The 27437-nt window shown below is 41.3% G+C and overlaps 1 protein-coding gene and 1 long non-coding RNA gene across 4 annotated transcripts in view; one reads left to right on the top strand and one right to left on the bottom strand.

Moving 5' to 3' along the window:
* Window positions 1-27437, bottom strand: part of ATRNL1 (attractin like 1) — a 524570-nt gene that overhangs the window by 479233 nt on the left and 17900 nt on the right. The gene's annotated exons all lie outside the window — the stretch shown is intronic.
* On the top strand, window positions 5052-7779 carry LOC309532922. The gene is made up of 3 exons (XR_014220072.1): window positions 5052-5333; window positions 7248-7328; window positions 7586-7779. It is a non-coding gene; the product is annotated as an uncharacterized lncRNA (long non-coding RNA).

Raw genomic sequence — 27437 nt, 5'->3', positions numbered from 1 at the left:
AAACTATAGGTTGCAATGCACACAACTATCATCTAACGGCCCATTTTAAATTTGCATTTTAAACCCTGTGGAGGCAATGCTGTAAATATTGAGCAGAGGTGAAGTCTTGTGCCCCCTTCTCTAACTGCTCCCACTGGAAGCTATTTTCCCTTATCTAAATGAACCATCACATTACAGGCCTTTGCATTAACAAGTAACTTGTGTCTTGTTTTAAAAACAAATATGAACAAGAAATGATCAGTCTGCCATTTTCTTCAGCCTGATTTATTCATCATGGTCAATCCTGTTATTATTAATTTTATATAACACCCAATACCTACAGGTCTCAGGGCAGTTCAAAAGATAAAATCACAATATAAAAACATGAAATACACAATCAAAATAAAAACAAAAGCAACCCAATAACCTCCCCTCAAACACATTTCAAAAGGGCATTAGATGTTAATTTCACCAACACAGGAGCCAGATATATGGAGAAACATGACTCAAAGAAGTAGGAGGCCCAGGGTTCACTCTGATTGCTTAGAAATACACAATCGCTTTGAGGTCCTCTCCCCTAGCATGGAAGACGAAGAGCAGACTCCATTTGAGGATCTCTCCCTCATTACACTCGATCAGGTATATGAAGACGAGCAGCAAAGTCAGTCCTCAGGGAATGTGCAGGCGACCTTGGAACGGACAGCTCACGGAAGAACCCCGACCAAACCCAAGAGGAGGCGTGTAGTGGTGATAGGGGATTCCCTACTGAGGGGAACAGAAGCAGTGATCTGTGGGCCTGACAAGATGTCTCGGGAAGTGTGCTGTCTCCCCGGGGCTAAGATCCAAGATGTAACTGAACGACTGCAAGGAATCATAAAACCCACTGACAAATACCCCTTCCTCTTGGTTCATGTGGGAACCAATGACACTGCAAGCAATAGCCTCCAGAAGATCAAAAGAGACTACGAGGCTCTCGGCAGGAAATTGAAGCAACTAAATGCACAAATTGTCATCTCATCTGTCCTCCCAGTTGAACGACGTGGCCCAGGGAGAGAGGGGAAAATAGTGGAAGTGAACAGCTGGCTCCGCAAATGGTGTAAACAGGAACGGTTTGGATTCTTAGATCACGGACTGCAGTTTCTTGAAGATGGACTTCTGGCAAGTGATGGGCTGCACCTCACAACGGTTGGGAGAAATGTTTTTGCCAAAAATCTCAGAAACCTCATCAGGAGGGCTTTAAACTGACTAATGTGGGGGAGGGAGACAGTGCTCCTGAAGGTAGGAGTCTATCAATTAATGAAGATGATCATCCAAATGTCATAGACCAAATGGAGCAAACAGCACGCGGACCTAGTGGTGGGAGGAAAAAATCCTTAAATAAGAGACACGGGGGAATGATTAATGGACTTCAATGTCTGTACACTAATGCGCAAAGCATGGGAAATAAACAAGATGAGCTTGAGCTCTTGGTACAGCAAACTAAATATGACATAATAGGCATCACTGAAACCTGGTGGGATAAGTCCCACGATTGGAATGTAATAATGGGGGGATACAATCTATTTCAGAGAAACAGACCAGACAAGAAAGGAGGAGGAGTGGCGTTATATGTCAGGGATGTGTATACCTGTGAAGAGATCCAAGATTTAGATCCTCAAAGCCAAAGTGAGAGCATTTGGGTCAAAATTAAGGGAGAGAAGAATAACAGAGACCTCATTGTGGGAGTTTACTATAGATCCCCAAGCCAAACGGAGGACATAGATGATGCCTTCCTGGAACAGATGGCCAAGCATGCAAAAGGAAGGGAGATAGTAGTAATGGGGGACTTCAATTACCCGGACATTTGTTGGACGTCAAACTCAGCCAAGAGCATAAGGTCAAACAGATTCCTCACTGGCCTTGCAGACAACTTCATTGTCCAGAAAGTGGGAGAAGCAACAAGAGGAACAGCCATTTTAGATCTGGTCCTAACCAATGTTGATGACCTGGTTAGTGGGGTAGAAGTGGAAGGATCATTAGGCGCGAGTGATCATGCTCTTCTGAAGTTTACTATACAGCGGAAAGGAGCAGCCAAGCATACTAGGACTCAATTTCTTGACTTTAAGAAAGCCGACTTCATAAAACTTAGGGAAGTGCTGGGTGAGATCCCATGGACAACAATACTAAAAGGAAAGGGAGTTCATGATGGCTGGGAGTTTGTTAAGAGGGAGATACTAAAAGCACAACGTCAGGCAATACCAATGAGACGGAAACATGGAAGGTGCCTAAAGAAGCCAGGGTGGCTATCTAAAGAACTTTTAACTGAATTAAGATTAAAAAAGGATGTGTACAAAAAATGGAAAAGGGGGGAAACCACCAAAGAGGAATTCAAACAAATAGCCAGCACGTGTAGACACAAAGTCAGAAAAGCTAAAGCACAGAATGAACTCAGGCTTGCTAGAGAGGTTAAAAGCAACAAAAAAGGCTTTTATGGGTATGTTCGTAGCAAAAGGAAGAACAAAGAAACAATGGGGTCACTCAGAGGAGAAGATGGTGAAATGCAAACAGGGGACACAGAAAGGGCTGAACTACTCAATGCCTTCTTTGCCTCAGTCTTCTCCGATAAAGAAAACAATGCCCGACCTGAAGAATTTGGAGCAAATGATTCAGCAAAGGAAACACAGCCCAGAATAACTAAGGAGATAGTACAAGAATATTTGGCTAGTTTAGATGTATTCAAGTCTCCAGGGCCAGATGAACTGCATCCAAGAGTATTAAAAGAACTGGCAGATGTGATCTCAGAACCACTGGCAGTCATCTTTGAGAATTCCTGGAGAACAGGCGAAGTCCCGGCAGACTGGAGGAGGGTAAATGTTGTCCCTATTTTCAAAAAGGGGAAAAGAGAGGACCCAAATAATTACCGCCCAGTCAGTCTGACATCAATACCAGGGAAGATTCTGGAACAGATCATTAAGCAAACAGTCTGTGAGCACCTAGAAAGGAATGCTGTGATCACCAATAGTCAGCATGGATTTCTGAAAAATAAGTCATGTCAGACTAACCTGATCTCGTTTTTTGACAGAATTACAAGCCTGGTAGATGAAGGGAACACAGTGGATGTAGCCTACCTTGATTTCAGCAAGGCATTTGACAAGGTGCCCCATGATATTCTTGTAAAGAAGCTGGTAAAATGCGGTCTTGACTCTGCTACCACTCAGTGGATTTGTAACTGGCTGACTGACCGAACCCAAAGGGTGCTCATCAATGGTTCCTCTTCATCCTGGAGAAGAGTGACTAGTGGGGTGCCACAGGGTTCTGTCTTGGGCCCGGTCTTATTCAACATCTTTATCAACGACTTGGATGATGGACTCAAGGGCATCCTGATCAAATTTGCAGATGACACCAAACTGGGAGGGGTGGCTAATACCCCAGAGGACAGGATCACACTTCAAAACGACCTTGACAGATTAGAGAACTGGGCAAAAATAAACAAGATGAATTTTAACAGGGAGAAATGTAAAGTATTGCACTTGGGCAAAAAAAATGAGAGGCACAAATACAAGATGGGTGACACCTGGCTTGAGAGCAGTACATGTGAAAAGGATCTAGGAGTCTTGGTTGACCACAAACTTGACATGAGCCAACAGTGTGACGCGGCAGCTAAAAAAGCCAATGCAATTCTGGGCTGCATCAATAGGAGTATAGCATCTAGATCAAGGGAAGTAATAGTGCCACTGTATTCTGCTCTGGTCAGACCACACCTGGAGTACTGTGTCCAGTTCTGGGCACCACAATTCAAGAAGGACACTGACAAACTGGAACGTGTCCAGAGGAGGGCAACCAAAATGGTCAAAGGCTTGGAAACGATGCCTTATGAGGAACGGCTAAGGGAGCTGGGCATGTTTAGCCTGCAGAAGAGGAGGTTAAGGGGTGATATGATAGCCATGTTCAAATATATAAAAGGATGTCACATGGAGGAGGGAGAAAGGTTGTTTTCTGCTGCTCCGGAGAAGCGGACACGGAGCAATGGATCCAAACTACAAGAAAGAAGATTCCACCTAAACATTAGGAAGAACTTCCTGACAGTGAGAGCTGTTCGACAGTGGAATTTGCTGCCAAGGAGTGTGGTGGAGTCTCCTACTTTGGAGGTCTTTAAGCAGAGGCTTGACAACCATATGTCAGGAGTGCTCTGATGGTGTTTCCTGCTTGGCAGGGGGTTGGACTCGATGGCCCTTGTGGTCTCTTCCAACTCTATGATTCTATGATTCTATGATTCTATGATTCTATGAAAGAGGAACGCCTTTGCCTGGTGCCTAAAGGTGTATAATGAATGCACCAAGTGAACCTCCCTCGGGAGAGCATTCCACAAACGGGGAGCCACTGCAGAAAAGGTCCGTTTTCATATTGCCACCCTCCAGACCTCTTATGGAGGGGGCAAACCAAGAAGGACCTCAGAAGATGATCTCATGGTCTGGGTAGGTTCATATGGAAAGATGTGGTCCTTGAAGCATTGCAGTCCTGAGCCATTTAAGATTTAAGGCTTTATAGGTCTAAACTATGGTTACCAGATTTTTTTCAAGGATTATGGCGGCACTTTTTACTTTTGTTTTAAATTTCATGCTTTATTATTTTAGGAAAGGGTTGCCCAGGGTTCTTGACCTGTTTTTAGGGGGGGACCCCTAAGTTGTTCGGTGCGCACCTCGACACAATGTAGGCGGAGAAGCCCATCTACAAACACACAAACATAAAAAAGAGGTTATGGGGGGGAAGAGAGATTGACTAAAGGCGCTCACTGGTCTTGGGAAAACACGCATTAAAACGCACACATAAGGCACTGGCTTCCCATAACCGGGAGACCGCTGGAGGGTGAGTGCAGTCTTTATGGAGATTTAACTGGAGGTGGTGGTGTCTTGTTACCAGAGATGGACAAACAGCGGACTCGCACACAGCCCTCTTCACAGGAAAGGCTGCTGGTGCCAGAGGAGGCGCAGAGGGAGGCTCCGTCTCCTGAGAACGTTTCAATCCCCACCCCCCACTCCTGGCAGGAAGGCAGCGTGGCACCGCCAGGGACACGGGGCGTCACAGCGCCTCCCCCCCCCGGTTAAACTCACCATCTCCGCAGTGGCCATTGGAGAGAGAGGAGAGAGAGAAAGCAAAGGAGCCTGCCCACCCGTCCACCTGCCTTCCTCCCCCCGTTTCCCCCTCAGCCTTCACTTTTGTGCCTCTTTGTCCCTGTGAGAAGCCACCACCGCGCTCCATCTCTCTCGCAATGTGGCACAGCTCTTTTCTATGCTTCTCTTCTTCACTACCTCAGCACCTCACTTGCCCCCCCAACTTGGGCTCTTCTGCTGCGGGCGGCTCTGCATGAGTTCGGGGTGAGCATGGATCGAGGAAGCAAGCCAGAAGGAAGCTCTCTGGCTGGCGCCTCGGTTTAAATGCCGCCCGCCCCCCCCCTGCCAGCGGACTGGCTGGCTGGAACTGGCTGTTCCCTTGCCGGAAGTCCCCAGGCATAAATCCGGGGACATTAATTAAAATCTGGGGACATTCCGGGGACAGATTTTGTCCAGGGACAGACTGGTGAATTCGGGGACTGTCCCCGTGAATCCAGTCCCCAGGAACCGGGGATTGTCTGGTAACCCTAGTCTAAACCAGCACTTTGAATTGGGCCTGGAAACTAATTGGTAGCCAGTGCAGTTGGGCCTAGATACGTGCAATATGCTCAAACTGTCTTGCCCCGGCCAGCGACCTGGCTGCTGAATTCTGTACTAGATGAAGTTTCCAGACTGTCTTCAGAGGCAGCCCTGTGTATAATGCATTGCAGTAATCTAACCCTGAAGTTACCAGAGCATACATAGGCAACAGTAACAGGTAGGTAGCCGTGTTGGTCTGCCATAGTCAAAATAAAAAAATTCCTTCCAGTAGCACCTTAAAGACCAACTAAGTTAGTTCTTGGTATGAGCTTTTGTGTGCATGCACACTTCTTCAGATACCTAGTGTGCATGCACATGAAAGCTCATACCAAGAACTAACTTAGTTGGTCTTTAAGGTGCTACTGATAGGCAACAGTAGTTAGGCTATCCTTGTCCAGATAAGGGCACAGCTGGCCACCAGCTGAAGCTGATGGAACACACTCTGTGCCACTGAGGCCACTTGAGCCGTGGCAGCAAAGGATCCAGGAGTACCCCCAAGCTTTGAACCTGCTCCTTCAGAGGAAATGTAACCCCATCTAGAACAGGCAACCTCCCAGTCATCTGGTCAAAGAAACCACCCACTAACAATTTCTCAGTCTTATCTGGATTGAGTTTCAGTTTGTTTGCTCTCATTCAGTCCACTATCCAGACAAGATACCATTCCTACAACTAGTAAACATGGAAATCCCTTAAAATAAGGGATTGCTATTCAGACTCCCAGTAGGCACATGTCTCAGATACAGACCTTCTAAGAGTCTCATGTAGTTAGATCTTTAGACACTGGCAATAGTACATCTTGGTAAATTCATCCAGTAATTTATAGTCATAGACTCACAGAAATGTAGTGTTGGAAGGGACCATGAGGGTCAACTAGTTCAACTCCCTGCAATGCAGGGGGTTTTTTGCCCAATGCGTTAGTGTACTATAATTGTCTATAGGCTTTCTTAATACATCCTGTACTGTAGCTGTTATTGCCTGACTTTTCACTGGTACAGTGGTACCTCGCAAGACGAATGCCTTGCAAGACAAAAAACTGGCTAGACAAAAGGTTTTTCCGTTTTCGATTTGCCTCACAAGACGAATTTCACCTATGGGCTTGCTTCGCAAGACGAAAACGTCTCGCGACTTTGTTTCCTTTGTCTAAAAACAAAGACATGTTTTGTTTATAAAGTTAATTTATTTTCCCTTCAATTTTTGAACTGCTCTTTACAGTATGTGTGACTTTAAAGAGCAGTTAATAAACTGTTGTTGTACCAAATTTGGCTTTGTTTGGACTTTTTTTGACCATAGGAACGCATTAATTGATTTTCAATGCATTCCTATGGGATTTCGTGATTCGCAAGATGAAAAATTCGTTAGACGACAAAACTTGCGGAACGAATTAATTTCGTCTTGCGGGGCACCACTGTACTCCAGTTTAACAATCTATTGCCTTGTCACATATTGATATAGATTTAGTAAACAATTGATAAACTGATAAACAACAATAAGACCATGGGTTACACTTCTAAAACAAACACTATAGCTTGAGCAGCAAGCTCAAATTTATGGACAACAATGGTCTAAAGTGCTTTCACAAGGCTTTTTTTATAAATGCAGAGACATCCTAAGACTGCAAGATAATTTGTGGAAGCACCATAACTTGCAACAGGAGAAGAAGCTGTACACTACAAATTACAGGTGATAAAATGAATACTGCATATATAATTAAACACTGTTGTCACAACTAGCAATGAAAAGTTACTCTGAGTAAAGGTTTTCATTAAATTCATTTTATTTTTAAAATATGGCCACCATCCATATTGGTAATTGTATGTCAAAGTTTGGCCTGTGGATCTCTGTATTTGAATTCTTGTTTCTAGCTTGTTCAAATTTTACAGTAATATACTTCAGTGCTCCACTCATTTGAAATAATCATATATTTCTTTCTTCCCCAGCCACTAATAGGAACACAGATGGCCAGTGGAGAAATTGGTACATGCTTTTCCATGTGAAAAATTTAATTTCTGCAGAGAATTCAGAATGGGAGGCCCAAGGCAAACAGAAGAGACTGAACATTAAATAGAAGTAAGCGTTTGGCTGATCTTCTAAGTTGCAAAGGAAATATAAAATGGCAGTCAAATGGGAAAATGAAATAAAAACTGTTATGGCATTAAAAGGAGCATGAAAGCATTTGTGGACCATATACATATTCCGGAAACCACACTGTAAAAAAGGAGCATAAGCCTATGCATGTTTACCTAGACATGAACTCAATGGGACTTACTTCCAAGGCAACAGGCGTAAGATTCCATTGCATATTTATTAATTTTACCTTTTTCTAGCATGTAAGAGCTTAATTTATCAGTTTTTTGTAGAAGGATAAATGCAGGTGCATCAGTCACAGACCAATTCCTTGAAATAATTTCTTCAATCCTGTGAAAACCAGTAAAGGTCTATTACAGACCAGGGATTTCCCATCAATGCAAGAAGCAGTTTTCCTTTACTCTTGGGACAAACTGATGCTGGATGTTAAACATCTGGTGCACAAAAGCAACCCTCAAAAATTCAAAACTCTTGGAATAATCTGACACGTTTATTGCATGATTTTTTTTGGTTTTCAAAAAGTTTGCTAAATATGTGTTTTTAATCTACTACTAAGGAGAATATCAAATCGTAACTTTCTCTCTTTCATGTGTCCTCAGTGACCTCTGTGCTGCATAATTTTATATGTTTCCCCCCTTTCAGCCAGACCTGCTACATTACACTAAGCAGGATGTTTTCAAACACAGTCATGTCTTGTCAACAAGAACCTTTCATCTCACTTATGTAGGACAAGCAATCTGAACTGACCTACTGCAAAACCTAGTTTTCTTGCAAGGCAGTGAAGGAATATAATCCTTCTACCATTTCAGAAACAGACTCAGACTAACTTCCAAGCTCATTTTCTTATACAGCAGTGAACACTATTAGTCCTCTGCTTTCCATTACAGTGGTACCTCGAGTTAAGAACTTAACTCGTTCTGGAGATCCGTTCTTAACCTGAGGTCCCACTTTAGCTAATGGGGCCTCCCGCTGCCAATGTGCCGCCGCCACCCAATTTCTGTTCTCATCCTGAAGCAAAGTTCTTAACCTGAGGTACTATTTCTATTTCTGGGTTAGCGGAGTCTGTAACCTGAAGCATCTGTAACCCAAGGTACCACTACATAAAGTTCAAAACCAGCTTTGATTCTCCTGGACCTACTTCTAGAAAAAGTTACTTTTTTGCAGCACAGATTGACTCATACTAATTCATACTTTTTTATAATTGCACACTGAGTATGTTTATTGATCCTGGTACTTATTTTTGAATGCATTTTCTCACACTTGCCTCATTATCGGCTTCTGCTCCATATGATCAATTTGTCTCAAATCAGTCACTGAAAAATATTTGTTATTCATTAACATTATCCTTTTCAAATCACTTCCAACCTAATATGAGTTAGATCACAGTACAATCAAATGATTTTAGTAGGTCACTAAAAAAATTGGAGATTCAATAAATATCAATCTAATCCCATCCAGATAACCACAGTATTTTAAATTAAATTAAATGGGAACATTATACAAAGAAGCTGTTCTATGATTCCCTGAATTAGTGGTGAGACAAAGTCTCTGGTTTGTATTTTTTCTATCTTTGCTGATGCAAACAGTTATTTTTTTCAGCCTCTGCACCACATCTACAATATTTTATATTGACATTTTTAAATGTCACCAATCAGCTAAAAAATAATAAAAACCCCAAGGCAGTGCACAACGAGCAACAATAAATACAGGGCTCTTTTTCAGCCGGAACTTACCAGAGTTCCAGCATGTCTTGGGTGAGTGCTATTGTCATTATAAGAGAACAAGGGAGGTGTTCATGGTGAGTTCCAGCACCACTTTTTCTAGAAAAATAGCACTGAATAAATATATAAAATAATTCCACCACCCAGTGGCACCAACTTGGCCCCCAGACTGTGGGCGCCCAGTGCATGTCGCACCGCAACATCATGACCCCACATCAATGCGGGGTGCACACACATTCTGGAGACTGAGCCAGCACCTGCGCCTCTGCCATGGGGCCTCTTTTGGGGCCCACTGCAGCTGCGGAAGCACCCTAGACAGATGATTTTTCATTCCTACACACAACCACAGCAGGCCTGAACACAGGCCCCGCAGTGGAGGCACAGACCCTGGCCCAGTTGCCACCAGAGCACCAGAGGTAAGGCAGTGATGGGCAGAGGGTGCCAGAGGCCAGGCAACCACAGCAGAACTTTTGTGGGTGCCTGGGGCATAGTCACTCCATCCTCCCACCAATAATGCTACAAGAGGAAACTGGCTCCAGTTAATGTATTCCCACTGAAGCCAAGAGAGAATCCAAAAGGACCCCCTTACCATCATGTTCACCTCTTTTTTCCCACCACATCAGAGAAGATGACTTATAAGAGCGCTGCAGCCAATCACAGCACATCACCAGAAGTATACAAGATTTCATAGAATCATAGAACAGTAGCGTTGGAAGATTTCTCAGGGGTCATCGAGTCGAATTTCCCACCTTTTTTCCAACCATGGCCCCCTTCTGACCTTGTTTCCTTCCTGTGGCCCCTCATGGGCATAGCCGGGGGGCAGGGGGGCGACTGCCCACCCTAATAAGTAAAAATCAAATGCAAATCAATACAAATTTGAGGTTCTGTCGCCCCTAACAAAGACCTACCCCCAGCAAAAATCCTGGCTATACCCTTAACCCCCCCTCCTACCAGTAGAAAGATAGCTATTTAAATGTTTTGTTTACAAATTGAATATGTTTTATTTATAATTTTTATAATCTATACAAAATATAATTAGACAAAATGAAAGGAACATAATGAAATATTGTTGAAGCAGAAAAGCATATAATCATGGAGCTGGAAGGGACCCCAAGAGTCATCTTTCTAGCACAACCGCCTACAACATAGGAAACTCAGCTAAAACATCTATGACAGATGGCCATCCAACCTCTAATTAGAAATCTCCAAGGAAGAAGAGTCCAGAACCTCTCGAAGGAGATCCATCTTTCATGTACAGTGGTACCTCGGGTAACAGACACTTCAGGTTACAAACGCTTCAGGTTACAGACTTCTCTAATCCAGAAATAGTTCCTCAGGTTAAGAACTTTGCCTCAGGATGAGAACAGAAATCGTGCTCTCTGGCGGCGCGGCGGCAGCGGGAGGCCCCATTAGCTAAAATGGTGCTTCAGGTTAAGAACAGTTTCCAGTTAAGAACGGACCTCCAGAACGAATTAAGTTCTTAACCCGAGGTACCATTGTATTATAAAAAGTAAGCAACACTTATTTGACCCAAGTTATTTGACACAAAGGGGGAAACATACAGATGCAATCCAAAAGGCGCTCAGGGAGTTCTGTATATGTGGGTGAATTTTTAAAAGCAAGTGATCCTCAATGACCTGGTGCAGAAAGATTTTGTCATCTGGTGGAGCCCTGGCTGCCCCTAGATAAAACACTATAGCCCTACACACCCTTACCTGGGAGTAAGGCCTACTGAACTCAGTGTGGCTTTCTTCTCAGTAGACATCTAGTCAGCAGAACCAGGCGACCCCACTCGGCTAGGCGTCAGGGTGGATTTCCCCCGTGCCGTGCAGACCCGGGCCAATGCTGCCGACGGGCCCTGTGCCCTTCAGCTGGGAAACACTGATCTAGTCTAACCCCCTGCAATGCAGCTCATGACAAAATGCACGACATGGGGCAATGTCACTTAGCTCCCAGGTTTAAGGAACTAGAAACACACAAGCCTGGACCTTTAGTAACGGTTAAGATTGGTGAAAGAGTACTTGGCGCATGTATCACACACAGGATTCTTACTGTGCTTTGTGCTTACCTTGACTGTGTGCACCTATTCCTAGCATTGAGAAATGGGATGTTATCAAATGCAGCTAAGCAGAGAAAACTATAGCTGAGATGGCAACTTTAATTTTATTAACCTAGAAATGAACCTTTGAAGCCAGGCTGTGGAACAGTTGTAAAGCCTTTATCCTCTTTGAAAGTGTCAACAATAAGTGATTTTGCTACTTTTCAGTGCAAGACAACAGATTATAAAAAGCAAAACCAATTACAAGCAAAGAGTTGGAAGCAGAATTAATGCAGCGATATGCTGACGGCAGACTCCCTTATTTAAATATGAGGTGGTAGATTCCTCATCATGACAACTCCAGTTGTTGAAGGAATTGGGTAAGGAGACCGAGACGATATATGATAACCATATTCAAATATCAAATATCACATGGAGCAAGCTTTCTTTCTTCTGTGCTTGAGATTAGGACCCAAACCAATTGATCAAGTTACAGGAAAGAAGATTCCAACTAAGTATCAGCAAGAACATTCTGACACTAAGTGCTGTTCAACAGTGGAACAGATTCCCATGAGAGGTGGTGGACTTTCCTTGGAAGTTTTTAAGCAGAGGTTGGGTGGCCATATATGATCTAGATGAGATTCCTGTATTGCAGGGGGCTAGACTATATGACCCTCAGGTTCCCTTCCAACTCTATAAATCTATGATTCTATAGTCATTTACTACTTCAAAATTAAAACTATAGTTGTGTATTAGTCATAGGATGAATGTAATCAAGAAAAACAGGGAAATAATTTTGGTAGAGCAGAGAAAATGTTCATGTAGTCCAGCACAGTCTCCAAGGGCAGTCAGCAAATGCCCCCAAAATGTTCACAGATGGGGTCTTTGAGATGCCAACTACCCTATACTTTGATCCCAGCATAGAATAAATTGGCTGTATGGACTGTGCAGATTCTATTTTCAGTCATCCTCACTATCAGCCCCCCAACATACCCATCCACCATAAAATGTAACCTTATATAAAAATCCATCACCAAATCTTGTGACGATAAATACATTAAAATATGTTCTGTGCAAAAAAACAACAACCATACATACTGCCAATACTTTATATATGCTGCCAAACAATTTCACAAGACTAACACACATTCCAGTATGTGAAAGAATTACTTATTCCTTTAAAATATTTTAAAATTTTGTGCATTTTCCCAATAATTTTCAAGACAAATGAAAACTACTTTCATTTTCCAATAACACAGACTTGGATCCTAAGTTAAAATAACTTTAGAATGTTCTCCTCTTCTCTCCACTACTACCTGTGACAATCAGAAAGCCTCCCTGGAGAAGTATTTTTTGGGTGGGGCCTCCTGAATAATGTGATATGAGGCTGCTAGGAGGAGAAGACATGAAATTCTCTTTCTGTGACCTGAACTGAAAGGTAAAAGGCAAGGTAATGGACCCCTGAGCAGTTAAGTCCAGTCAAAGGTGACTATGGGGTTGTGACGGACATCTTCCTTTTCAGGCTGAGGGAGCTGGCATTTGTCCACATTCAAAACACTACCAAACCCTTTGTCATGTAAATACAAAACTGATAACATCACAAACAACGTAACAGACTGTATGTAACTAAATATATTCTTTTTAAATGTGATTCAACATATTATGTCAAAATATATTGTTCTATAGACCAAATTATCATATAAACGAAACATAATCTGAGAAATTAAAGTCCAGCAGATTGAACAGGAAATACAATCTATTCAGTTCTTATATTGGAATTCTTATTTCAATCTTGTAGTGTTCCATGTGAAGATAATTTTAAGAATTCTAGTGTTCCTTGTATGCAGGTATCAGACGAAAAATTTGGAAGAATGGCACATGCAGAAAATAAGATAAGGATTCCAGGATAATTCCTTGTAAAAGCATCTTCATGTGGAACACTACAAGATTGATATAAGAATTCCACACTGTGGATATTGTCCACAGACAGCTTTCCGAGCCATGTGGCTAGCATGGCTAAACTGCTTCTGGTACAACGGAACACCATGATGGAAGCCAGAGCACACAGAAACACTGTTTACCTTCCCTCCGGAAGTACCTATTTATCTACTTGTACTAGTGTGCCTTCGAACTGCTAGGTTGGCAAAAGCTGGGACAGAGCAGTGGGAGCTCACCCTGTCACACGGATTCAAACCGCCGACCTTCTAATCGGCAAGCCCAAGAGGCTTGGCAGTTTAGGTCACAGCACCACCCACGTCCCACCTGAACTGAAGCAGGAGGGGTGAGGAGGCTGAACTACAGCAGGAGAAAAGGGTTCTCAGAGTGCTCCAAAAGTTTATTATACTTATATATGCCAGCGGGTCTACTCTGATCAGCATAGGAGCCAATTCCTAGGAGCTATGGAGGCTTCAGCCCCCACAATAAAATATTTGAGGGGCTAGTGCCCCTTAAAGTTGATGGGCATTCTGATTCAGATGATGTGTGTGCACTGCATCATGTGATCAATATTTTATTCAAGGTGGCACCCCTACTGAACAGTAAGCAGAATTTAGTTGGATTTTTTTGAAAGGGATGTTCAATCACATATACAGAATGGGTTGATCAAGCACATGAAGACAGAGCCAGAATAGAGGTGAAAATATATATCTTATTTTGAAGTGAAGTACATAGGGCTGGTTTTTGGCTTGATCATTATTGTATTATCTCATTGTATGCCAGCTTGCCAGCTGCCATTACAGAATACCATGCAGGAACAGACCACATGTATCTGAACCGATGCTTGGCATCGGTAATTGACGAGATGAGAGCAAACAAATTGAAGCTTAATATTAGCACTGTGTCAAATAATTCACTGTCTGTTTTTCAGCAGGTGGAGTGAAATGGCCACTGAAAAGGAAAAGAACTTCAACAAAAATATCTATGGATGGGGTCTTAGTTTTATTCTACAGCATCTTCAAAATGGCCTCCACTCACAAAAGTACAGGGCTCTTCATACACAGGCTCTCCTGCCTGCAGCATTTCCTAGAATGCCTGTAGGACCTCACAAAATCAATGTGCATTCTATATAGTGCTGCAGGCAAGAAGACCTGTATGTCAAGAGTCCCATATTTCGGGGGGGGGGGGGCTTTTGAATATGTAGCAGAACAAAAATAAAGACACACACCTCTTGACAACCTCATACCATTAGAAAGGTAAGTGCAACCTCCTGCTCCCTCATTTCTCCACAATATACATTTCTTCTAAGCTGTACCTCTACCCTGGCAAAATAAGCAGGAAAAAATACTTTCTCTGAGACAGGTTTCAAAAAGTGTTTGGAAATTACACCTTTTCAATAGTAGTCCAACAAGATTAGACTATGTGACCTCACAATTATGGTGATTGCACTGGCTTCCAGTTACCAGTAGTTTTCATACCCAGTTTGAAGTACTGATTATGCCCTTAAAGGCCCTAAATGGCTTGGGTCCATTGGGGGAAGGGATTGTTTCTGCATCTCACTAATATCGAAAATGTATTTGACAAGGATGTGGTAGAGAGCTTTCCCAGTGGCTCTGCGCAAGCGTGAGAACTCCTTTCCTAGGGAGGAACATCAAGTTGTTTTTCTTATAGCCTTTGTCCAAGAGGAAAACACTTTGTTTGTTAGACAAGGTTTAGACCTGCTGTTGGCTTGTAGTTTTAGTTTGGCAATTTTTTACCTGCTCTTTTAGCATATTCTGTGTGTGCACTTTACTCTATTGCATTCGTATATTTTATTGTTGTTGGGTGCACAGTTCAAAAAGAGTAAATATACACTCTCCTGCAGAAGTCAGTGTACAACAAGTTTTTAAGAAATGCCAGAACCAGAAACCATCAAACGTCATAATATGAACCACAGTAACTGACTGTATACTAAAAGCTATCCAGAAACATCCACCAATACTACCAATCCACTTATTTTGTCTGGAAAAGAACTTCTTTGTGCTTTATTTTTGAACTGCATTGATAAGAATTTGCTTTAGCCTACAAGAATAGTCTAGTTGCAAATTCACATAATTATACAGATTACTAAGTGCAGTATTAAAATGACTACATTTTACAACATTTTTTTCTACAGACATTTTGGTTGAAGGCTGCATGGCACTTAGCTATGACATTAAGTTTATATTGTGCTATAAATGAACCATTAACATTCAAAGATTTAAAAATGGTGAATGTACTAATATACCACAGCTGCTAAAATATTCTGTTACACACACAGCAAGCTATGTTTTGTTTCTATGGTGCTAGAGTTTAGTACAGAAGTGGCAACTCCTGGAAACATTTATTAAATACAGAGGCTGAGGATGAAAGGATTTCTGCTACTGCCCTGAAGTACAAAATTCTACAGTACTGAATAACCTTAATGATATGCCAAACAGCAATTGCAAGTAATTTATTCACAAGGTTTTTATGAAAGTCATTACAGTTGCAGTATCATATCAGGTTATAATATTATTCATGGCTGTTGAGTAATCCATATGCTACTTTGTGACACATTTATTAACATAATTTTTTCTTGCACTGGAACTAACATTTTGTTCTTCTTAAGGCATGAGTGTAAAAGATGGTATTCTCTGTATTTAAAGCAATATATTCAGGAACACCTTCATAAGCAGAATGAAGAACATCATTGTTCATTGCCACTACATGGGCCTAGCAATGATTCAGGGATGTATCCAACTAAGTCATACTCATACTCACTAAAATCAGTGGGCTTAAGTTATTCATAACAAACTTGTCCATCAATTTCAATGGGTCTACTTCAAGTATAACTCTGGCCATATGCGATGCATGAATATTAAGGCTGTAATTTACAAAGACAACAGCACTAAAAACCTGAGTGTTAAGTGTTCATTTTGCTATAACAATCATCTCCATACATAAATGATGGTTATCTTCAAAGCCCCCCAAAGAGCAATAGTATTTGCATTCAGCAAAGATCCTATCAGGGTAAGTGTTTGGGAGATAAAGTTATAATGTTGTTCATATGGAGTCCATTAAGATCTTAGGATAAACGCTAGGCACAACTCAGGTTTTTTTCTGGAGTGTCATACTAGGATCCAAAGAATCATACAAATATTTTGCATACTTAAATAAATTTGGGAATAGGTTGCTCAAAATAGCCTCCACAGCCTGCACTGCATGGCAAACGTCTTTTGAAATAGGAAGTTTAAAAGCAATTTGTGATATGGCATGAAGTCTGGTGTTTGAACAAGTCCCATGAGGCACATACAACACTTGGGGCCTATTTAAAGTAGCTCTTTCAGTCATGTGTGTAGGGAACAGGAAAGGAAGAGGAACCTTTATTGCACACATGGAAGTCCCTTGCACCAGTGATACTGCAGTGCTGGATATGACTCAGTGTATTAAAAAAGGTAATGCAGACCTTTAAGATTATGCTGTCTGACCAAGGTAACATGCAGCACAGTGAAAACAGATTCATTCATGTCTGTTACACAAAGCTGAACACATTTTGTTCCCACCCTTTTGCTCAAAGGGCAAAAATTAGTTTTGATGTAGTTTAGAACTGAAAATTTTCAGCAGTCAAAATGCTATCATGTATTCTTACTGTTCTCCTGTTTACAATTATTACTTTGATTGTCCTCCTTCTCACCCATTTGTCCCAAACTAACTTTCTTCTGTTTGTAATAAAATCGCAGCACAAAAAAAGCCCTAGAGAAATTCTAAGTCAGATAACTTTCTGTCATTCATAGGAATGACCGGAGACAGCATCAGGGAAATCTTAAATTGTAATGGAAAGACAGGTGCTTCTGCATGCATAGTTGTTGGGCGAGGGACATTCTTTCTGTAAAGGTATGAGGAATAGCATGCCAAAGCAATAGAAAAACTGGGCTGTGCCCTTTGAAAAACTGGGCTGTGCCCTTTCCTCTAGTAAACAGAGAGCGTACTTCCTAATTACCGTATTTTTCGCTCTATAAGACGCACCAGACCACAAGACGCACCTAGTTTTTGGAGGAGGAAAACAAGAAAAAAAATATTCTGAATCTCAGAAGCCAGAACAGCAAGAGGGATCGCTGTGCGGTGAAAGCAGTGATCCCTCTTGCTGTTCTGGCTTATGGGATAGCTGCGCAGCCTGCATTCGCTCCATAAGACACACACACATTTCCCCTTAATTTTTAGGAGGGAAAAAGTAAGTATTATAGAGCAAAAAATACAGTAGATAAAAATGTTACAAACTAGCCCCTTGGTTCAAAAGGGGTCCGGCGCGCCTTCCCCTCTGTCCCCTCTTTTGAAGCAAGGGGCGGAGGGGAGAAGATCGCTTCTCCCCGTTGCTGCCCCTTGGTTCAAAAGGGGTCCGGGGAGAGAGGGGAAGGTGCGCGCGCCTTCCCCTCTGTCCCCTCTTTTGAAGCAAGGGGCGGAGGGGAGAAGATCGCTTCTCTCCGTTGCCGCCCCTTGGTTCAAAAGGGGTCCGGGGACAGAGGGGAAGGCGCGTGCGCACCTTCCCCTCTGTCCCCGGAGATTGCAGGGCTGGCAACGGGGAGAAGCGATCTTCTCCCCGCCGCCCCTTGCTTCAAAAGAGGTCCGGGGTGCGGGGGCAAGCTTCGTTTTCCGAAGCAAGCCCATAGGGAAATTCATCTTGCGAAGCAACTCGAAAACGAAAAAACCTTTCGTCTTGCGAGTTTTTCGTCTCGCGAGGCGTTCGTCTTGCAGGGCACCACTGTATAATTGAATACAACCCAGTGTTAGCAGAATTTATGTGTTTTGCTGATTTTTAGGATACTTTGTATCAAACATCACTGTTCTGCTTCACCACAGATAATGCTTTGGATGGTGCTGATCTAACTAACAACAGAAGGTAACAAAAATTGAGAACCATCAAGTGAAAAAATAAAATATTGGGCTTATTATAAAAGACAACTGAGAGCTATGCTGTCTGACTCAAAATACACAGTGAGTCTAAGGCAGGCATAGGCAAACTTGGCCCTCCAGATGTTTTCGGACTACAACTCTCATTATCCCTGACCACTGGTCCTGTTAGCTAGGGATGATGGGAGTTGTAGTCCCAAAACATCTGGAGGGCCGAGTTTGCCTATCCCTGGTCTAAGGCAGCCTTTCTCAACCTGGTGTTATCTTAATATTGTTGGACTGTAACTCCTTTTACCATTGGCTAGGTTGACTGGGGCTGATGGAAGTTGCAACAACATACGGACAGAGCCATGTTGAGAAAGGCTTTCATAGAACCATTATAATATAAAGGACCACACTATCCTTAAGACAATGCAAAGCAATTAATGCCAAACGTGCTAGAATCTAGTCTAGCGAAGTACTTTTTGATGAGAATTTGCCTCTTCCCCATAACCGTCAGTCACTCTTAACACAATTCAGGTGACTGAGTGCCTTTCACTTTGTAAGCAAAACTGTGAGATCTGTCAAATGGGCCAAGTAAGACATGATTGTTAAAAAGAGATCAAATAGGATCAAACAAGGAGTCAACACAAAGAAGGCCACTGCACCAGCTATTCACATTGGGAGGACAGTTCCTCAGTAAAATGCAGGGGGCGGTGGATGTAGGGGAGGTTCAGTTCAAAGGATTAAAGCACTCCCCTCCCACAACACTTCTAACTCCCACAACACTTCTAACTCCCCCGCTAACAGCTAACAGCAGCATACAAGGATACATTATGTAAGTAACACTTTGTTTAGTTTGGCCCTGACAAAAATGCCTGACAGCATCTGGCATACATGATATAAAGGTGTCATTAAAAAGGGGGGGTATTGAAGTGGGCTTGGAAATCCCCTAACAGTATATATAAGAAGCATTTTGAAACTGGAAACAAAATAGGTTGGGAAATATGCATTGAGTGATTTTTTAAAAACACACACAAACCTCTTCTCCCTGCACTTTAAGAGAAATATAAAACACAATAAGAAAAGAGACCTTTTCCCTTTCTCACTCTTCAGATCCACCAGTTCCCCCTGGGTAGCAATAAAATTATACAGTATAGAGCTCACAAGCAGCCACAAACCCGAATCTTCTAGCACTATATGGTACAGCATGGGAAGGCTAGGGAGCGAGGAAAGACGTTCCTTTCTCTTCCCTCCTCCTTAACCACCCTCCTCCCAAGGTCTGAGACCAGAATAGGAGCACTCATCTTAGAGAAGGATGATAACAGCAGCATTTTGCTGCTGATGCCACTGGTAAACTTTCTAGAAGCAAACAATCATTTCTGTCCAAGGATTAAAAACTCAAATTCTCTCAAAGATTGTGAAGGTTAATACTTTCCATCTGCATAATATAACAATATATAACTTTGAGCTATAATTTTAAAATAAAGAAGTGTGGCACGGCTACTTCAGCATCTCTTGCAGAATGGTATCACAGATTATAAAGGCTTATTGTTAATTCTGCTTCAGTGTTATAGAGAATGGTATGAAGCAACTATTTACAGAGGAATCTGAGAGCCAGTGTGGTGCGCAGTGGTTAAGAGCAGTGGACTGGTGAACTGGGTTCGATTCCCTGCTCCTCCACATGCAGCTGCTGGGTGACCTTGGGCTAGTCACACTTCTCTGAAGTCTCTCAGCCCCACTCACCTCACAGAGTGTTTGTTGTGGAGGAGGAAGGGAAGGAGATTGTTAGCCGCTTTGAGACTCCTTAGGGTAGTGATAAAGCGGAATATAAAATCCAAAAAAATAATTAGAAAATGCCAATGGCTTCTAGCTGTAAGCAAACTTTATGTTTTAGTAATTTATATGCAGCATAACCTACTCAATTGATCCCAGGGCAGTTTGCAAGATGTTAAAACACTAAGAAACAATAACATAAAAACAAAAAAGCAATAATATGAACTCAAGGAAATGCAACTGCTACCTCATAGTGAACTCACAGTACTTCCAATAATTGACTTTTAAAAATCAATTTTAAAATGTGCATCAGAAATTACTCAACTCGGTACTATCAGGATGCTCCTTAACTTGAAATTTATTACAAAAGGAAAATGTCGAAGATTTAAAAAGATTACTGGTTCTGTGGCATCTCTCAAAAACTACAGATTTCTTAAGAATACTATACTAATACAATCATAATGCAGCAGAACACTAGGCAGATTTTCAGGTGTAATGAGGTTTGTTCATGAATGGTGATGGGCTATTAGGACAAGCTGCTGCAGTAGATATGGTAGGTTACATTGTGATACACCTGCTGAAGCATCACTTCAAGCTACCTGTTCAATGATATAATGAATATGTACATCACCTCCTAGATAAAAGTTAGAAATCGCTTTGCTTGCAGATTTTTCTTTAAAAGAAACATCTTTGTAACCATGGTTTTTACCTCTCTTTATTCCACCTTGCACAGTGCAGTACCACTACAGCTCATTGCCAGATTATAATGGCTCAATTGGAGGAACTGAACCAGGGCCATACCTGCAAAGGGCCCATTTGCCCTGCTGGCAGAAGCAACACATGACTAGGTTGGTTGGGAACCAGCACTGACAACATCATCAATGACAACAATGAGGTCAGAGCACACACACATACACACCCCACAGCTGCTTCTCATAATTATTAAGGACAAGGCAGCAGGCATGGGGCACACACACACATGCACACCACACAGTCAGAAAGATGTTGCAGAGTGGGCAGAAGCAAATACAGGAGTAAGTAGCTGCAGGCAGCAGTCATGCTCAAAAAGCATAGCGCACCAATGCTATGCTTTCGCTCTCACTGCTGCCTCAGTCTTGTGTATTGTTGTAGCTGCCTGTCATTGTGGACTTCACTGCCATGCTGGTAACCAGCTGGCCACCTCCACCTGGCATGTGAAAGTGGACCTCCCAGAGCAGCAGCAAAAAGAGGAGCAACTTGCTGCTGCTAGCATAGAGCTGCCACTGAAGGCAGAGGAAAGTGTGTGGAAGACGCTGGTCCATGCACTGTATGTACAGTAGGATACTTTGCTTAAATACTGCTAAGTGTGTGCATTTTTACTCTGTGTCCACATTATTTCATTCACTCTGCAAGACTGCTGCCTCTAAAATGCGCTGCTTTTGGTATGTTTTACTTGGAGTTAAACATTATTCATGAAATAAATTCAGCTTCCTGCTGGTGCTCACAAGGATATTATTTATTATTTCATGGTAAACCATAAAACAAAACTATAGAATTCAAAATACAAAACCAACCAGCAAATACAAGCCATAAAATCATCAAACATCATACAGCAGCAGCATTAAAATTCCCACTGCTTGTACTTTTAACTTGTTTTCTGCTGAGCTTGTTTGTGGAGCTGCACATGCTCTGAGTATTTCTTTGTAATCCACAAAAGCTTATTCCATAATAAATTTAATTCATTTCTAAGATACCACAATACTTATTTTGTGGTCTTATTTCATGCCTTTCTTGGGGGCATGGAGTCGCTTTTGGGTAACTACACTAGGGCTCCCAATAGACAATACCCTAAACAACTATACTACAGAACACTTTTGCTGAAGAAATGGCATGAACACCCTATCCACAGTAAGTGCAAATGATCTTTCTCCCAATGTGGTAACAAGCATAAAATCCCCACAATTATAAAGTTCAACTGTAAATACCAGTAGATATTTATCAGTTAAAATCCAGATGATAGAAGCATAAGACCTAGGCCACATTATGGAATACAGCTTGGATTGCCAACCTTCGTACAATATATGCTAGTCTGAATGAATATATGCTAGGCTACGACTCTGCTGAAGCTAAGCAGATCTGGGCCTGGTCAGTGCCAGGATGGGTGACCACCATGTACACTGCCTTGGCTTTCATGATGGAAGGTAGAGGGGATAGAAATGTAAGAAAATAAAGAATGTGGGAAAACTGCATCAAAGCAGAGCTTAACTGGCATGGCTCCGATTGCCAATTTAATACCTTGTGTGGGTAATGTAACATTATTCTCCATTGAGGTGTGGTGTCTTGAATGATATATGATAAATTAGTCACAATTTATGATTTCTCTTTTCTACATCCAATATTGGGCTTGTCAATAATTTGGTTCCTATGTAAAGAATATATGGTATTTACTTCTTGAGTAGCACTGGTAGCTTATCAACAAGATGGAAGATAAAACATAAGCCTGCAAGTTGCTCCTTGTTCATATAAATGTCAGTACAGTCTGTATAAGAATAATCTATTTCTTTAACAAAAATACAAAAGAGACCTGAGAAAGTATCTGGACTTAATTTTCAAATACTTTGGAAATATCAGAGATTGGAATGCAACAAACTAATGGCCTCCAGATTCTTTTTTGGTAGTTCATAGACAAAAGGTTGAGGTGGAGATATGGAATGCTGTTAGGAGAAGGATAGGAAGGAACTAAGGGAGGGAAATGTGTGAGAGAGATAATTTTAATTTTTTACATTTATGAAGTATTTCTGTAAACCATAACAATGCTTCAGTTTCTCTCTCTCTCTCTCTCTCTCTCTCTCTCTCTCTCTCCCCACACACACACACACACACACTGCTAGCACCAGCACAGGCAGCCACACCCCTGCAGATATACCTAACAAGTTGGTTACTGCATACCCAGATAATATATCTTACATGACCAGGCAAATGTTGTACAGTAGTTCCAGTCTCCAGGGGACCACAATACTGCAAAGCCTACGACTGCTGCCCAGAAGTATTTGATAGTGCATGATTCACAAGAATACTATGTGTTAGGATGCCTAATTCTCACCAATTCCCATCCTTGAATGCAGCTCCATCTGACACATGCCATGCCATTCTGGAGGGTCCCTTGGCATTCTTGAGAGGATTTACAGGGAACTACAGTGTGGAAGGGGTGCTAAGAAAGCCCCACTGCTTTAGAAAAATTACATTCATAGAACTCTGTATCCAAACTTATATTTTTAATGATATACTCATTGATGCAAATTCAACTGACAGTTTAAAATAAATTAGCCCTGCACATGCATACACTCATCAAATAAGTTAAGTGGTGCAATAACCTTTAAAAACACTAGGTGGCCAGAGCTGTCAAAACTGAAAAAGTCAGTATTTTTTATTTTTTATTATTAAGCATTATTATTATTAGAATTTGAATTAGAATTAGAATTTATATACCACCCTATACCCACAGGTCTCAGGGCGGTTTACAGAATAATCAGGACAATTTACAGAATAGCCCCTTCTTAAGCCATATTTGTGTGTGTTGATCCAATCCAACATAGATCACAGCCTAGGAATTGAATGAAGGCGTAGGAGCTGTTTTTGTTTTACTGAGTTCTTAGATCTGAATAATATAGTTCACCCTGAAAGTCAAAAACTATTCATTTGAACTAACTGCAAATTTAATCTTGCTATTTTAGCAAGAGGTACTTGCTCCATAAAAGTCAGGTTTTGATTTATTTTGCTTAAGTAGGAATTCAAGAATCTTGCAGAATCAAACGCTTTCATTGAGATACCACAAAATTATAGATCTATGTAAATTACAGCTATAAATTACCATACAAATAGAAGAGCAACGTTTAGACTTATTTCATTCAGATTCAATGTTAAATCGCTATTTGTAACTTCTACTGCTAAATCTCATAATGGGGTAGCAAAACATCACATGATTCAATGCAAAAACGAATACATTTTCTTACTCTTTCTTTACAGAAATGGAAGTACACCCATACAATTTCTAGGTGACATGTTAGAAACCAAAAATAGATAACACTGGCATTAGCCATGAACTCACTTTAGTTAGAATGGGCACAGTTTCAAAGTAATTTGTCAAATTATTGCAGATTGCAACAGAAAGTACCATTTTGTCAATAAAAGAAAGTTGGAAGCGAACAACTGGAGCTCAAATTACAAGATGGAGACCAGAGGAGCCCCAGGCCCCTTACCTTTTGTGATGGCCCCCTTAGCAGTGTTTTTTTTTTTAATTTTTACAGAAGGTACCAGGAATAGGGCATGATTCAATTAAAGGCAGAAGTCATGGGGCAAGATTCACAAATGACTCCCTACCTTTCTCCCCATAATTTGAATATTTCAGACCACTGAACAAAGACTTGGAAGCATATCTGATCAACAACATGCACCTTCATCACTAAGCCACACATCATTCCAGCAATAGTGACAGCTACCCAAATAGGCTGTTACATGCTAAGGCAATGTTAACACCATACATATGTAATATGTGTATACACAAAAGAGCAAATATCAAAAGGATTCCACACCCTAGGCTGCAAAGCCCACAGTCCAACCTAAAACACAGTGTGGGGCCTACCCAGCATTTTTTCTACATGAACAGTGAAAACTGTGGAAAATAGGTAACATGAAAATGCTAAAACCAATAAATTATCTGATCAATAAATTATCTGATCTGTATAGAAGGAGAGAGAGAGATTATATATTGATTGAACAACAGATCAGCTGTTAAAAGCTGAAAGTGAACAGAATTCTTTTTTTCTATTGTTCTTTTCATTTAGCTAAAAAGAAAAGCTATTTAATTTTTGCTGCTTCAGAACGTAATAGGAAGAGGAGCTAGATTTGTGAGAATCAGTGTTCTACTTGTAAAATAATGATTGGTTTCATAGCAACCGACACATGCAAAACCTAGGTTCATAACTTCATTATATATTCAAGCAACAAAGCTCTGTCAGAAAAAAAACACCCTATTGTAGCATCATAAAAAAGCCGAAACAGCAATTCTTTATTTCCAAGATCTTGGATATTTTAAGGAAGCTTTCTAAAATAAAGTGTCTATGGGATGAAACAGATGTGTCAACTAGTGAATGGTGACTACATTAAACTTCACTGAGAGGTGCCTCCCAGCTGCAGGGCAAGTCCATTCATGTGGTATGGCTAGCTCAAGCAAAATTATACTCACTTTGCATGGCATTTCGGTTCTAGTTTTAGATGGATTCCAATCTCAATAACCCACTTAGGGACATAAAGGACATGTCATAAAGCACATCAGATTATCCTGCCATAACATCAGATGGAAGGAAGGAAGGAAGGAAGGAAGGAAGGAAGGAAGGAAGGAAGGAAGGAAGGAAGGAAGGGCTAGCCACAGAGCTCTAATGCATGGGTAGGCAAACTAAGGCCCGGGGGCTGGATCTGGCCCAATCGCCTTCTAAATACAGCCTGCGGACGGTCCAGGAATCAGCGTGTTTTTACATGAGTAGAATGTGTCCTTTCATTTAAAATGCATCTCTGGATTATTTGTGGGGCCTGCGTGGTTGGTGTTTTTACATGAGTAGAATGTGTGCTTTTATTTAAAATGCACCTCTGGGTTATTTGTGGGGCATAGAAATTCATAGAATCATAGAGTTGGAAGAGACCACAAGGGCCATCGAGTCCAACCCCCTGCCAAGCAGGAAAAAAATTTGTTCATTTTTCCCCCCAAAATATAGTCTGGCCCCCCACAAGGTCTGAGGGACAGTGAATTGGTCCCCTGCTGAAAAAGTTTGCTGACCCCTGCTCTAATGGCTTTCGAGAACACAGATTAGTCTCTCTTTTCTATTTGACCCGCATTCTTCATATGTTGCAAAAATATCGGTTGGAAATTAAGAATACCTGGGGCAAAGGCAATAAAAAATCTATTTTCAAATAAACTCTTGAATACATATTACAATTTTGCATGTGAACATATGCTTATATCAACAGTACACAGAAGAGAGCCTTTCAGGAAAGCTTCATTTATTTATAAAAATATCTGTATACTGCAATTCATTTTAAAAAATCAAAGCAGATTGCAACCATTATAATGCAATAAAAACCACACAAAAATTAAAACAGATTACAAGATGACTATTATGGAAAATGTTTTTCTTAATAACAAAAACCTTGTGCTTACAATGTTCAAGCTACTCTAAAAGGTGCTAGCTTGCAGCATTCCAAATAAATCATATTTGAGATATGTTTTGTTACAGAAAAACCCTTAGCTAGATCTTTTGGACATGGTCTGCTAATTGGGATAAGCAATGCTGCACAGATTTGCCCTAGTAAGAGGTTTAGGAACTGGTAAACATCTGCTTGTTTTCTTAACATTAGCATCTGCATGAACTGTACACAAGTATCTCTTACTCCCTGTGAGACATTCATAATGCTACTTCTATCATGGTCCTCCAGCATACAACTTATTTTGTGACACACACACACAGTCTAAGTCGTATAGTATCTCAAACAGTAGAAAAGGGAATTGCAAATATGTTTAAAAACAAGACAAAACACACACCTAAGGTAGAGACCTTTTCAACCAGCTGGAAACGCTTGTCACTTATGTTAATACATGTCATTTTATCATGCCTCTGGTTATGCTGTAAATGCAAGTCAGGAAGACAGAAACGGAAGGAGCTGAAAAGAGGATCTAATGTACCTAAGGTAAACTCATCTTTTCTAAAAAAACCACACACACAGGGACCTTCATGGGGAGGGGAGAGGGACACTATTACAAATTTATTATACTGTACTGGACTCTGATAAAGCCTGTACTCAAGCCTTATTGGCTCCTGTATTTGCTCTCTTCTCTGAGGCTAGTCACTATATTACCTTTTCCTGGTTACATTTCTATTTCCTGACAGCAGACTTTGGGCTAATCTATACATGTACCTAGACAAGGAGGTACAATGTACTGTGCCATTTTAAAGGAGGTACAGTGTACTGTGCCTTTTTGCTCTTGCTGGCACTTAAAAAAACACCTCACTGCAAACAGGAATCTAGCAGAGCAGGCTGGTCTAGAACTCTCCCATGATACTCTTCTACTGTATCTAGTCCAAACCCCTGCAATGCAGGAATCTTTTGCCCAATATGGGGCTTTAACCCATGATTTTGAGATGAAGAGTCTCATGTGGGCTATTATACATGGGATATGATATGATTATAATGCTTATGCTACAAATGTAGCATACGTAGACACACAGATATATATAGTACACAACCAAACTGAACAATTTCCATGTAAATCACAGTAACTAAAAATAATGATAACATAATAATATTAACAACAAC

Source organism: Podarcis vaucheri (assembly GCF_965113315.1).
Source record: "Podarcis vaucheri genome assembly, chromosome: 5".
NCBI lineage: Eukaryota > Metazoa > Chordata > Lepidosauria > Squamata > Lacertidae > Podarcis > Podarcis vaucheri.
The sequence above is the reverse complement of the archived record's forward strand: the minus strand, read 5'-3'. Positions and strand labels throughout refer to the sequence as shown.